The following is a 10,012-nucleotide window of genomic DNA, read 5'->3' as shown; positions in this document are numbered from 1 at the left end:
AAAAAAAAAAAAAAAAAGCCACAGTACTGTATCCTCCAGGGAGAGGTTAGTGGTTTGAATGAAGCATGAGAGATCCTGTGGCACTAATAATATTATTCTTCCTGATCTGGGTGCTGGTTACATGGGAATGTGAAAATTATGGTTTGTGTATTGCTTTATATATATTCATATATGTGTGTATTTAGGCTTTTAGTATACATACACGTAATAATTTGATAAAAGTGAAAAACTATTCTTTTTTTTTTCTTTGGCATCCATTCCAGCTCCAAGTTTTTGTCATATAAGAGTAGCAGTTTGGATACAATGGAAAGTACATAAACTTGAATTCAGAATATCTTAATTTTTTATCGTGTAACATTGGGCAGGTAACCTCACTAAATATCAGATTCTTCATCTGTAAAAATGAACAAATTCCTTATAAAGTTGTCATGAAGATTAAGTTAAATTATGCCCAGTAAAATTCTTGGTTACTTATAAAATATAATATAAATATATTGCATTAATAGAGAAAAAGTCACTCAAGAACTATATTTTAGATGAACTGGATGGCATTCGACATAATTACAGGCATTGGGAAAATAAATATCTGGTTCTATTTTGAGTAATTGATAAGCACTGCTAAAATTTTATAGTGCTGAGCAGGTGCTACATCATAGTGGTCATAAACATAAAATTTCAAATTATTCATTAAAATTTTCATTCTTTATATAACAAATATTTATTCAGGGTCCACTGCATGCCATTCATTCCTTCAAGAACAGAAGAAAATAAAGTATTCCGCATTCATGAATCATGCATTCTACAGATGGGACAGACAAGATTTACAGCTGAATCTCAGCTCTGCCATTTACTGCCCATGAAACTTTGGGCATATTACTCCAATATCTGTCCTTACCTGTACAACAGAAATGATAACAGTGTGTACCTCAAAAGCTGTTGCATTATAAGAGCTAATGCCTGTAAAGTTACTGGCTACAATTTATCATTCAATAAATAAATACTAATAGTTATTACTACTCTTACCATGGACCGAGCATTCATGGAATTATACGGGAGTACTCCCACTGTCGCTGTAAAAGAACCTGTCCTATTTATTTAATCCATTCTTCATAAGACATGGTAACTATCTTGATTTAAATTTGCATAAATTAAAACTATTTAATTCAAAATTCAGAAGGAAAAATTGTATTGACTTTCTAGCCAGCCTGAATTTTCCGAAGTTCCCAATCCTGGCAACACTTGACTAATTTGCATGTGACAATTAGAAAAATACCCATGATATGCACCACTGGTCCCGCTTCCCAGCTGTTCTCCTTGCCTGTATTTCATGATCTGCCATTTGTTTCAGCATATTCCCTTTCATAGTGATCCAAATCAAAACAAAAACTTAGAATTTCACTTTTATCTTCTACTCTTCAAAATTTCTGATTTCCTAGAAGACAAAGTCCCACCTCCTCAAGATAACACGTAAGATCTAGCAGGCTCTGGCTGTCACCTAGCTGCCTGATGTCATCTTCCAAATTTATGCTACCAAACCCATACTCAAGACTTCATCAATGAGAACCACCAATAGTCCCACAGACACTCCATACAATTTCTGTTAATGGGTCTTAATTGGGGCAATCTTACTTATCTGACATGTTCTTGTCCCTTTTTCCTGACTCCTCCCTACCAGCTCAGAGGGGTTTGACTTTCCTACATCAAAAACAAACAAAAACAAAAAAACTCACTATCTTAATTTACTCAGCTTTTGTCCTACTTTTCTTTTTCCTCCCACAGAATCATAAACAAAATTCTAATATATGATATGGATAAGGGCAGAAATCAGAGTTTCCTTCTTGTCTTTTCCTTTATTTTTCAGGAGCTTCAGAACCACTAATTAGGATGAGCAAACTCTTTCTATAAAAGTCTCTGTCTGCAGCAAGTATTCAACTCCACAATTGGAGGAAAAAAACATCCATCCACAATATATAAACAACAGAGTGTGACTGTATCCCAATACAACTGAATTTATAAAACCAGGTTGTGGTGCAGACTCAGCTGTCTGCTACAGTTTGCTCATCCCTGGTCTAAATGATAGTGACAAGGATGATGATGATAGTACTGACGCAGTTAGCGAAAACTTTTTCAGTGTTTACCATACGTCAGGTATTGTGTGGAATATTATCTAACGTAATGCAATAACACTGTAACATAAGAGCAGTTACTGCCATTTTATGGATAGGAAAACTAAGGGTCAGAAAAATTAAGTACCTTCACCAATGTCCTGCAGCTGGACTGTATCTGACTGCAGCACTTTGCTCTTCTTCACCCCTTTTTACTGACTAGAGAGTTTCCTTAAGCACTTCCCATTGTAATACTATGCCATTCCCTGACAGCTACTGCAGGAATGAATTTAGAGCAAATAATCTTTTCGTTTACACTTTGGCAAGTAGCCTATTACCAGAGCTACAAATGCCTTTACAAATGTGTAGAGCTCCACGTGGGAAATTCCACAAAAATTGCAAAACCTTCCCAGGATGCTGATGCTGATTTTAGGAGATGCTAAATTGAATTTTTTTTTAAGGATCTCTAAATCAAGATGATCCAGTTAATGCATTTAGTTTCATGGGAAAAGCCACCAAAACTCTCTAAGGAGATGAGGCCTGGCACATCTTTGTCTGGGTCTGGGGGCCTGTGACTTGAAAACTACTCGAGATAAACATGTCAGATGTGACTAAGATACAAAAGTCTCTCTGAGTTTTTCACTGTAAGACTAGTAATAAAAAGTGATTACAATATTACTTGATACTGATTAAGAGGCAATGTCTGGCTCAGATTTTTCTTCAGTTCCTGTTCAGAGAGAAAAAAGACTATAATTCCCAGTACTCAGGGCTCATTCAGAATGATGAATCCAGCCAACTGAAGCCACATCTGAGGCTGGCTGCATCCCTACAATGCAGCACCTTAGGTTAGTTTATTCTCTACCTCTATTTCCCTAATTAAGTGGTGGGTTTTGCTGAAAGCCAGCCTTCAGATTTACTCAGATCCATATAAATTATGTAGGAAAAGCAATGACAAAGAAAAAAGGAAGAGAGGAAATTAGGTATGCAGATGTCAGCCAATAACCCAAAGGACATAGGAAATATTAAGTGCATTTCTAAACTGAAAATTCAGATTTTTCAGAAACATGTGAAGTCTAGATTCATGAAAAAGATAAGGAAAACAGAGGTGATTTATTCGCTTTCACTAAATTGAACTTCCCTAAGCAGGTGTCATCTTTCCCTTCTATATTGATGACATGTACAATATATTACCTTGAATTGCTGTTATTTGGGTATTTGCCTACTCCTCAGTAATACGATGGAAGCAGCCAGGCTTTGTGATCGAGTACATGGGCTTTCAGATCAAATAATTGGTTTGAGTACTGGATTAATCTGTACTAACTCTATGACTTCGGGCAAAGTCATTTGTCTTCCTTGATCCCCAGTTTCTTTCTTGTAAAATGGAGATAACAACAGAACCTATTATATAAAATGTTTTGAAAGATTAAATGAGATCATGCACATAAAATGTTCAGCAAAGTACCCAGAATATCATAAAGAGAGTAAGCAAACAATAAATGTTAGTTTATTATTATTATTATTATTTGAGGTGGAATCTCATTCTGTCACCTAGGCTGACTACAGTGATGTGATTATGGTTTAAAGCAGCCTCAACCTCCCAGGCTCAAATAATCCACCTGCCTCAGCGTCCAGAGTAGCCAGAACTACAGTCATGTACCATAATGCCCTACTATTTTTTTTTTTCAGAGATGGGTTCTTGCTATGTTGCCCAGGCTGGTCTCCAACATCTGGACTTAGGCAATCCTCCTGCCTTAGTCTCCTAAAATGCTAGTATTACGTATTACAGATATGTGCCACCTCACCAGGACTTAATGTTAGTTAATATTGGCATTTTTATGAAATTAGGAATGTACAAAATAGCTGTCATTCTAGCATGTACCCTATAAATTAATTTGTATATCTTCTGTGTTTCATGGGGTACATGCATCACATAATTATAAAGCAGGAGCTGTAGGAATAGTTCTGATGTGGTGGGTTTCCTAACTATCCTTTGAGTGAATATTCTATTTCTATTATTATGTATCCTTCCTTGTAACTTCTCTGTAGCCCTCCTGAAAACAAAGACTATTTGCTCATCTACATAATAGAGTATTGATGGATGTGGGAACCACATTGGTCTATATGGCTTCTCACTCCATTCCATTGAATGTCACGTAGAACTAGGAGAAATCACCCCTAGACCCAAATATCTACAGGGACCAGAGCCAGCAAACAAGGGAATGACTATAAGTTGGATTAGTCCATCTTATTCAAAATTGTGGGGTTTTCTCCAAATATTATAATGATTGTGTAGTAAGTTATACTAAGAGACTTCAATAGTGGTATGATTGGCTTATTTATGTATTAATTTATCAGTTATTTATTAAGAATTTACCACATTAAGGAGTGAAAATAAAAACACAGTCTCTGTGTTCATAGAACTTAAAATATATAATGAACAAGCCAGAATATTAATTAAAATGAAACATGAACATTGTAACAGAACATATATAGGCTGCTTTGACAGCTAATAGAGAGATACCACCCAGTGACAGGAAAATATCTTGGATATGACAAAGTTTCCTTTTCCCACATTGTCCTTCCTCACATGCAGGCATCTGAGCAGGTCTTTTTTCCTGCCTTAACGGTGGGATGTTGCTACAGGAAGCAGAGGATAAAACAGATTTTCCTGACTTTTGATTGTCAAATATACAGGCTCTGAGGAAATAAAAAGGACTCCTGGCCCATTTAAATGATTCAGAATAAAGCATCATCAGAAAGACCAAAGCTGCCTCCTGCCAAACACAACTTATTTTTTAGATGTAGAAAAAGAGAATACTCTTCAGGAGTTCACAAACAGACATTGCTGGGTCCCTGAGAAAGATATTCTGTAATCTATTTCACAGGCAAAACCTCAAATGGATATATTGGATCCACGAGGAGCTCTTTGCTTCCTAAGTAGATCTGAAACAGAACCAGGAGAGAAAACATGATTCTCCATTGCTTCTAGACAGGCATAAAATGTTAGATTCACCGTAATTTACTCCCTCCATTGTGACGCTGAAGCCAACTTGTTCCTGTGTTAAGGTATATTCTGGCTATTTGAGTTATTCTATCAGGAATACATGAGGTGATATATTCACACACATGAAAAGGAAAATGTTACTTAGTGAAAAATACTTCTACTGTTGACTAATTTAAAACATTTTAGTGTTCATTGTTTGAACAATGAAAGACCTGTGTATATCTTTTCAAATAAAATTATCTGAACCAAGAGATAAATTCAGATTATAGAATTGTTTTTTTTTTAAATATAATGTATCATTCTACTAATTTGCAAATATCACAAAATCATAAATGGCTGTTAGAGACAGAAAAGGTAACAAGTCAATTCTCCTATCAGAGGAGACTCATGCAAAGCTTATGTTATATTTTGATTACTAAGTTGTTGCATTTGACATGATAGATTATTTTTATAATCATGAGTAAGGTAAAATTTATTATAAAGAAAACAAAAGAATGAAAGTAACTTGACATGATTTCAAAAAAGAATAGCAACTTTTTAATAGTAGAAACCTAAGAAAAGTAATTATATGTGAAGATACCATAGTAAAATATAAAATACCAGAAATATTTATTGAAATGCATTTTTCAATGAAAGATCCATTGAGGATAATTAATTTAGAGTTTCTATTTAAATTAAAGCTAAAATTTGTAGTGCTATAATCTGGTACCAAATCTCATACAATTTTCTGGTGAGGATAAAATGTGGTTGGGTAGGAAGATTGTGAATGGAAGACAGGGCTGACGTGCAGCTCCCACATGAACAGACAGAACAGTGTATGGAGACTCATTATGAATTTTTGCTCCAAGAACCACCACAGGAACATATCAGGAAAACTGAAGTTCACTGAACCTTTGAAAGAAGTGGCATGCCACTGCAAATTCCATGAGACAGATATAAAACTGTGAGATCCCAAAGTGTGAGAGTGAGAAAACCTTCCTCCAATCACACAACCCCTCTGGGGAACCTAAAAATTCACATCATGTGCACCCTCTCAGACCACACTGGAATAAAACCGGAAATTTAATTCCAAAGGGAACCCTCAAAACTATACAAATACATGGAGATTAAATAATTTGCTCCTGTATGACCTTTGGGTCAACAATGAAATCAGATGGAAATTAATTTTTTGAACTGAATGATAATAGTGACACAACTTAACAAAACCTCTGGGATACAGTGAAAGCAGTCTTAGGAGAAAGTTTATCACAGCATTAAATGTCTACATCAAAAAGTCTAAAAGAGCACAAATAGACAATCTAATGTCACACCTCATAAAACTAGAGAAGCAAAAACAAACCAAACCCAAACCCAGCCGAAGAAAATAAATAACAAAGATCAGAGGACAACTAAACAAAATTCAAACAAAAAAAGTACAAAAGGTAAATGAAACAAAATGCTGGCCCTTTGTAAAGATAAACAAAATCAATAGACCATTAGCAAGAGTAACCAAAAAAAAGAAGGAAGATCCAAATAAGCTCAATTAGAAATGAAACAGGAGAAATTACAACCAATACCACAGAAATTCAAATTTCACTCAAGGCTACTATAAACACCTTTATGCAGAGAAACTAGAAAATCTAGAGGAGCTGGATAAATTCCTGGAAATACACAGCCTTCCTAGATTAAATCAGGAAGAAATAGAAATTCTGAACACACCAATAGCAGGTTTTAGGTCTTAAATTCATATAACAATAATGATTATAATTACCTTTCACATTTGTGTGGTTGGCTCCAGTCCTAATATTTTTCAAACATTTGATGGATCTGTGGGAGAAGAAGAGAACAAAATATTTCTAACAAGTGTTTTAGAAAAAAAGATATTAAGTTGTTGTTGGAAGAAGCAACTCACTGAATTTCTCAAGTGTTTTAGGGGAATGTCCAAGCAAAGGAAGTCATAATTTGCTAATAGTTAAAACTAAGTTATAATTTGACCTTTATTTACCTACAATAATATAAAAGATAATAAATTACCTTTAAATTGCATTTTATCATGTATTTGTATTTTCCAATTCGATTTTCACTAGTCATACTAAGAAAGATAACTGGTGTTCTATATCTGTGGGTCCAAACAACCATGGATCGAAAATATTTGGGAAAAAATAGATGGTTATGTCTGCACTGAATATTTCAGATCTTTTTTCTTTCCATTATTCCCTAAGAGATACAATATAACTGTTTACATAGCATTTATATTGTCTTAGGTATTATAAGTAACCTAGAGATGATTTAAAGTATACAGAGGATGTGCATAGGTTATACACGAATACTACACTATTTTATATCGGCACTTGAGCATTCGTGGATTTTAACAGCCACAGGGGTCCTGGACCAATTCCTTATGGATTTCAATGCTTGAATGTACAGCACAAGCATTATAACTCCTAAGAGAAGACACCCTCAGAGGTTAACTGCCTTTCCAGTGTCATGTAATTCATATCTACTAATTCTTCATTTACCAATCTTTCCACCTTCAACTTCCCATTACGAACTCTCAGTCACAAAGATGTTTATTCTCATCACCTCTTCACTCTGACTGTAGGTGGCCCCTAGGCTATTCGTAGGTCCAGCATGGAAATCATACCAAGTGCTGCTGTATTTGGTAGCTTCTAGTCACCGTCAATTTGTCAGATGCTGTATCACTGATGCACTTAAAACAATCTTTGCTTGTGGATCCTCATAGTTTTCCCTGGTCCACTCATACTTTGACTGAAAGTGTCAGAATTTTTGGCTATCCAAATTGCTTGGCTGTTTGGCTTTTTTTTTTAGCATCTATTAGAAATTGGAACATTATTCTACAGTCTTTGTATTTATTTGCTTCCAATGAGATACCTCATAGATTCTCTAATTTCTGTTGTCCCTGGACTCTGTCTTTGGCCCATAGACCTCAATTAATAAAAGGTACTGCACATTTCCTAATGAACATGAAGTGGCTTACCTAGTCCTTAGCCATTAACTCTTAATTTTGAGAGAGGCTTTCAGAGCAGAGCCACCATCTGGTGGAACTAGACTGTGACAATCCTGCATACCTGTGCCTTTCCTGGCTTACTTCTCACAATTTTCTATTCCTATAAGTGTAAGTGAATGTATCTTTTTTATCTTTAGTTACAAAAAATCCACACTGGGTAGTCTAGTTGCATCATCCACAACTGGGCTTAACACTAGACCACCTGGCCTGGACTAGTAGAGATCGTCCATCACAGTACACTAAATATAGCTGCACTAGGCATTCCTTGCTTGAAACACTTCCTTATTATGACTTTTTTTTATCCTTTGGCAAATCTGATCAGGGTGGTTCTCAGTAATTCAATTTTATTGCTAACCTGAAACAACAATGTAAACATGAGAGAAAGAGATGAGGGAAAAAGGCAATCTAGTTTTAAGGAGATAAACCACTTTCTACAGCATGGAGAGGATTATCAAATTCCATTTAACATGTAATTCAGCCGAACACAACCTAATTAGGTTTGCAAACATACACATATCATTATGACAACATTGCTGAATACAAGTCAATCGGCATGTGAGAGCACATGTGGATAAATCGAACAGTTACTTCCCTAGAGCTGAAAAACACAACATTAAAATCTAGTCAAGGGTGAAATATCTTTTTATATTGGTATAATATTTATCTGGCTTTCCCCAAGTAAAAAAAAAACCTAACTGTTCTTTTAAAACCATACATACTCTTAAGTCTAAGTTACCCAAATGGTTAACATGGGGATTGGGAAATAAATACAAACCTGAAGTGTCAGAAAACTGCAGGTATCCTAAGCTAAGCTCCCATGCTTTTATTGGTCAGGTAAGGGAGCAGATAAATGATATTATATGCCAGGAAGGTCCTTTGTCTTTGTTTTGAAGTATCTGGTCTGATTTGTCCTCAATAGTGGGTCTGGCTTGAATTTCTTTCTTACTCTCAGGAGAAGCTGCCAACTCAAAATTAGAATTTACTCTTTCTCCCTGCATTCAGTTGGCAAGTCCCAGTCATCACTGACTATTTTAAGAGACAGTCTGTAACAAGGACATTCGCCTCAGCCATCCTTCCACAAATTACCATGCTCAATGACATTCAACTAGCCATTTAACAATTCTAACTTCTCCAGCTTGTAAATATTTACTACTTAATGGGCACCCTCAACCATATATTTATTAAGACATAGAGAAAAAGGAACTGTGGCCTCTCAAAGGAGATGTGAGCTTGTAGAATTTGTCCGGTTGCCATTAATAATTAAACAGAAGACAGCAATTCAGGTATACACCAATTATTTAGCAATGATAATTGCCTAGGATTGTTCTGGGTGCCAAGACAATTTAAAATGCATACACTTGTGAGGTAGAAGACAGACATTAAAAAATAATAGACTATCTTAGGAAAAGAGAACCTATCTAATGAGGGCAACCACATTCATCTCTGTTTTCATGTCAGACATCACTAATCAATTACTGTATACTTCTTAGCCCAGCTAGATTCTTAGGCAATCTGTCTACATAGTATTCCAGGCAATGTCTGCCAATTAAATTGTGTTAGCACGAGTTGAAACTTACTTGTTATCCTTGTGTTGAGACTGCAATTTTCCCTAACACCATATAGTTTACACATTCCAAATCCTTCAACAGTCAATCTGAGTAAACACTAAACATGTGTTTGTTTACTTAATAGATAAATTAAAAATCTTCCCCCAGCCCCAAATGTGTATACATTATAGATCCTCCTAAAATGGCATTAGTTGTTAAATTTCAGTGAAAAATTCTCAATCATCTTTTTCCATCTTCTTTCTTCATGAACACATCATTATTGCTATGGTAATTATCCTTCTTTGGTCTTCAGTTTTTCTTTATTTTTTTATTTCCAAACTCTTTTGAA

The sequence above is a fragment of the Cebus imitator genome, unplaced genomic scaffold (assembly GCF_001604975.1).
Source record: "Cebus imitator isolate Cc_AM_T3 unplaced genomic scaffold, Cebus_imitator-1.0 Scaffold76, whole genome shotgun sequence".
NCBI lineage: Eukaryota > Metazoa > Chordata > Mammalia > Primates > Cebidae > Cebus > Cebus imitator.
The sequence above is the reverse complement of the archived record's forward strand: the minus strand, read 5'-3'. Positions refer to the sequence as shown.